Source organism: Trichomycterus rosablanca, chromosome 8, assembly GCF_030014385.1.
Source record: "Trichomycterus rosablanca isolate fTriRos1 chromosome 8, fTriRos1.hap1, whole genome shotgun sequence".
Classification (NCBI taxonomy): domain Eukaryota; kingdom Metazoa; phylum Chordata; class Actinopteri; order Siluriformes; family Trichomycteridae; genus Trichomycterus; species Trichomycterus rosablanca.
In genome coordinates, this window is record NC_085995.1 from 41,234,692 (window position 1) to 41,240,970 (window position 6,279).

Consider the following 6,279-nt stretch of genomic DNA (forward strand, 5'->3'; position numbering starts at 1 on the left):
CCTAACACCAGTCCCCCTATCTGGCGTGAACTAAATCCAGCATCATGCCCGCTATCCCTGACCTCAACCCCACTAAACACCTCTGGGATGAACTGGAACGTCTACCGTGAGCCAGGGTTTCTTGTCCAACATGTGCCAGACTCTAACAAGCACAAATTGGCTCAACCTCAACCCTACTGAACGTCTGTTCTGAGACAGGACTTATCACTCAACACCAGAATCTAAACTGGTAGGTGCTCTTTTGGCAAAGTGGGCACAAATTCCCACAGATACACTCTGAAATATGACCAAAAGCCTAGTATTTGGACACCTGACGGCGAGCATGTTGGACGTCTTGTTTAAAAAACAAACGGTTTTAAAACAGAACGATTCCAGACATCGCCGTTTCGGTCTGTTTAGACGCCCGGTTGGCTGAGAGCGCCGCTGAGATTCGAACCCTGGTGTAACGGAGCGCTGCACCACTGAAGATGAACAGTGTGAGTGAATGATGAGTCTGAGACGCTTTTCTCTCCTCGTCATCGTCAGTGTGAGATATAAAGTGTGTTTACACTCGGGTTCATCACACACAGCTGAAACATCAGTCCATAATAAAATCAAACCTTTTAAACTGGTTTATTATGGCTTAATTCATTTATTTTATGGTCATTATCAGCCCTGTAACTACTTCAGTATGTCTGAACAGATTATTATTATTATTATTATTATTATAATTATTATTATTGTTATTATCCATGAAAAAGAAAAAAATATTTTTAATAATAAATGTTTTTCCATTATTATTATTATTATCATTATTATTACTAGTGTTATTATTATTATTTATTATTATTATTAAACATATTATTATTATTATTATTATTATTGTTATTATTATTATTGTTATTATTATTAATATTATTATTATTATTATTATTATTATTAAACATATTATTATTATTATTATCATTATTATTACTAGTGTTATTATTATTATTATTATTTATTATTATTATTATTATCATTATTATTACTAGTTTTATTATTATTATTAGTATTATTATTATTAAATATATTATATTATTATTATTATTATTATAAATGTCATTATTATTATTGTCCATGACAATGTAAACATATTTTTAATAATAACTGTAAATTATTGCGATTTTATAAATTGTTTTTTATTATTATTATCATTATTATTATTATTAGTAGTAGTAGTAGTATTATTATTATTATAAATATTATCATTATTATTATTATTTTTTTTATTATTATTATTATTGTTATTATTATTATTATTATAAATATTATTATTATTATTATTATAAATATTATAAATATTATTATTATTGTTGTTGTTGTTGTTATTTTTGTCCATGACAAAGTCATTGTACATTATTTAGATTTTATAAAGGATTTTCTATTATAATTACTAATTTAAATAGTATTACTGTTGATGTAATTATCTATGAAAATGTAAAAAAAAAATTTAATAAAAATAATAATAGTAAAACAAGCTGGTCAGTTTGTCCTCACAGCGCAGGGACCTTGACCAGGTGCCCCCAGTCCCTCAATATAAACAAAACCAGAAAGCCCCGTCTGGCCGGGCGAGAGCGAGTCCAGGAGATTTGACACTGGAGGAAAAACTACCAGACAGTGGGTAACCACAGCGGCCCCACCAACAACCACCGAAAATCCCAGATACAACGATAACCACCCCACCCCCGTTACAGTGTAACAGACACGTGTGGATTTATAACGGTGTTAATGGGCGTGTCGTGGTTACTGAACGAGACGAGGAGACGAGGCTGGACTCAAACCCTCCAGATTTAGGGGAAGTTCAGGGACGGAGGGTGTGGCTGCAGGACCAGAAACAGCTGGGTGAGGATTCGGGGGGATTTTCCTAAAGTCTGAATCAACACTGGTACGAGGGGAGGGGGGGGTGTGGGTTAAAGTGTGTGTGTGTGGGGAATAAGTGAGAGCGTGTGTGTGTGTGTTGAGTGAAAGTGTGTGTGTGTGTGTGTGTGTGTGTGTGTTGAGTGAAAGTGTGTGTGTGTGTGTGTGTGTTGGGGGGGGGAATTAAGTTAATTGGTCTCAAAATCCCAAATTGATTTTCTATAAGCAACTCGAACGCAGCCGGATGTAAACGAGCTGCACTACAACACACACACACACTCACACACACACACACACACACACACTCGTACACTATTTTTACACAGTCTTTACACACCCTGTGTTCCCAAAAACACTGATTTATGGTCCTCATAAGAACTGTATTAAAACTGAGTGACCCTCTGTGTGATCTTTTCAGCTAGAACAACAGCCGCTCTACTGAGAAGCTTCTCACAAGTCTTTGGAGTGTGTCTGCGGGGATTTGTGCCCGTTCAGGCACTGATGTTGGTCAAGAAAGCCTCGGTTGGTGTTCCGGTTCATCCCAGAGCTGTTGAGTGGGGCTGAGCTCAGGGATCTGTGCAGGACGCTGGAGCTTTTCTTCACATCTTTATAGAGCTCGCTCATGCTGGAACACGACAGGACCTTCCCTAAACTGTTGCTGCAAAGTTGGAGGGGATTCATTACACCTGTTAGTAATTGTTCTGGCTAAAACACATGAATTCAGTATTTAGAAAAAGGATACGGACACCTGAACATGCTTCAGAACTACAGCCTGTACTCTTTCGTGAAGACCTTTTATCATACTGTCTTTCAGAGTGTATCTGTGGGAACTTGTGCCCAGGGCCTTCCCTTATTAAACTGGGAAAATTAGCAGGGGCGTCCCAATGACCTCACATCTCATCTCTGAACGCCACAAATACAGACTGCAGTTTTACACGCTGTCACAAATCCCAGGTTGATCAATCCAGAACGTTCTGAGCCTCGGACCGTTTCGTCTCGGCCTGGTGGTGCAGCGCCGGGCGCTCGGACCGGCACCAAATAACGCCACCAGGGAGGCGGAGGCGGAGGCAGAGGCGGGTTTTAAAGCCTCTGTAAGTTTAAAGCAACTTTTGCGACTGATAAAATTTTCCCTTTGCTGCCGGTCCCAGTTCCCACTCTCGCCGGAGCCGCCGCCGCCCTGACGGAGCGAGAGGACTCACACGTGCTTTCTCTTTCACAGCGGAGCCACCTCGCCGAATCCCCGGGCGACGTCCCACTTCAAGGCTTCAGCCTTCGTCCCGCCGTCTTTGTTCTCCTTTTGATTTTCGGGCGGAGCGCGTCGAGGCGAAGAGAAGAGCGCGGATTTGTCACATTTAATCTCAGGGCTCCGTACTAACGAGGACCGCTCGTATTCTCACGCGGGGTCCGTCTGAGGATCCTCGCCGCGCCCTTTCATCCCGTTACGTGTTGCGGCTTCGCCCTCGGGCCCCTTAAGAGCTCTTTAAAATATTCTGTTTGATAATAAGCGCCGGTTTAAAGTCCTTTAAAGGTTTAAAGTGACGGAGGAGAGAACCATCGAGCCATAAGTGAGGGACGGAGGAGACACGGCGAGTCTCTGAGAACTTCTGAGAGACTGATCCGGACGACTGTGAGTCACATGGATTCCAACACTGGCAGGTGATAAGAAGCGGCGCATTGGACGCATGTCGGAGGGGACGTGTGGAGATCTGGGATCATGCAAACAGCAGCAGGGATTCACAATCAGGAATGGAATATGACTAAATTAAGAGGTAAAGGGCGGGGAAAATCCAGAGGAATGAAGCAAATGTAAATTCCTTGTACAGTAGTTGTGAGCACAAGCAGTGGAATTAGAATTAGGAATTAGTGCATATTTGCAACAATAAATAAATAAATAAAAATAAATAATAACTAAATAAAATACAAAAATTATAAAATTGTAAAATGAATAAATACAAATAAATAAATACAAATAAATAAATAGTAAAAATAAATAAATAAATAAATAAAAATAAATAAATAAATAAAATAAAATAATAAAAAATATGAAATGAATAAATAAATAAAATAAAGAAAGAAAGAAAATAAAGAAAGAAAGAAAGAAAGATGAAAATCAATAAATAAAAATAAATGCAAATAAATTAATAAATAAAAATAAATAAATAAAAATCAATCAATAAAAATCAATCAATAAATAAAAATAAATAAATAAATAAATAAACAAAACATAAAAAACAAAGAAAAATAAATAAATAAATGAATAAATAAATAAAACATAAAAATAAAGAAATACAAATAAATAATAAATAAATAAATAAAGAAGGTAATTTTTTTAAATAAATGTCTGTAAAAGATGGTTTAAATTGCTGACTTTTTGATCTGTCCCAACTATTTATGAAATAACGTTGTTTTTTGTCAGTTTAATATTTTAGAGCCCCCCCACCCCCCTCCATCCCCAAAACCCTCATTACCACCCCTCCCGCCGCCCGTTATCCCACAGACACGTGTTGATGTCGCTCTCCACCTCATTGACTCGCCTCATGAACTCGAATGTGGTAGAAAACACTCACACACACACACACACATACACTCACACACAAACACACACATGCACACTCTCAAACGCACACACACACTCTCAAACACACAAACACACACACTCACACACACACACTCACACACACACACTCACACACAAACACACACATGCACACTCTCAAACGCACACACACACTCTCAAACACACACACACACACACACACACTCACACACTCACACACAAACACACACATGCACACTCTCAAACGCACACACACACTCTCAAACACACACAAACACACACAAACACACACACACACTCACACACTCACACACAAACACAAACATGCACACTCTCAAACGCACACACACACTCTCAAACACACACAAACACACACACTCACACACACACACACTCACACACAAACACACACATGCACACTCAAACGCACACACACACTCTCAAACACACACAAACACACACACACACTCACACACAAACACACACATGCACACTCTCAAACGCACACACACACTCTCAAACACACACAAACACACACACACACTCACACAAACACACACATGCACACTCTCAAACGCACACACACACTCTCAAACACACACAAACACACACAAACACACACACACACTCACACACAAACACACACAAACACACACAAACACACACACACACACACTCAAACACACACAAACTTACACAAACACTCACACACACTGTCTCAAACGCACACACACACACACACACACACACTCACACACACACAAACTTACACAAACACTCACACACACTGTCTCAAACGCACAGACACACACACACACACACACATGCACACACTCAAACACGCACACACATTCTAGTCCCTCCAGTTGTCCTGACTGCATGTCTTTGGATGGTGGGAGGAAACCGGAGCACCCAGAGGAAACCCACACAGACAGGGACACAGGGAGAACATGCTAACTCCACACAGAAAGGGAATCGAACCCATGCCCTTCTTGCCTGTCTTGCAGCACTACCTAATGTGCCACCGACCAAATTCAGGAATTCAAAATCAGTAAAAATTGAAGACTGCGCTCGGGTGGCGTGGTGTTGGAATACGTTAGGACCGGGCACTACACTGAACAGCGGAGGAATACAGAGGGAGTGATAAGGTGCTTCATACCTGCCGGGACTCTTTATTGCTTCACACGTGTTTTAAAAAGGCGTGTGCAAAAACCCAGACCCTTCTTGGCCAGCGAGGGCGTCGTGTGTCAGGCAGAGTGCACAGGGGAAGTGGGTATATCTAAAATATATATATATATATATATATATAGACACACACACACACACACTCATATAGTTCCACATGAGCAGCATCTGATCTCACACGTTTCTTCTCACCGTCAGTGTTTATCTCACGCTGAGGAACATCTGCATCACGCTAATCACGTCCTAATGAGTCTGAGGCGTAAACACCGCCGCCAGGAATCACAGCGTAAGCTCTCTAAACACGCTAACGTCTCATCAACACCACGAGCAGAGAGAGCACGGATCCACAACCAATCAGAATCTATCTGATCCACAACCAATCAGAATCTATCTGATCCACAACCAATCAGAATCAATCAGAATAAGAATCAATCAAATCCAGAATCATTCAGAATCAGAATCAATCAGAATCAAAATCAAAATCAATTAAAATCTGAATCAATCAGAATCATTCAGAGACCCGTACCAGGACGAAGAGGCTAGTAAACCTGAATTAGCGCCCTGGTAACTGCACATTCAGACCACGTCACCCGTCCAGCACCCCGATTGTGATTTCGGTGAGAGTGTGACCGTGTGTGAAGCGAGTGATAAATGATGCC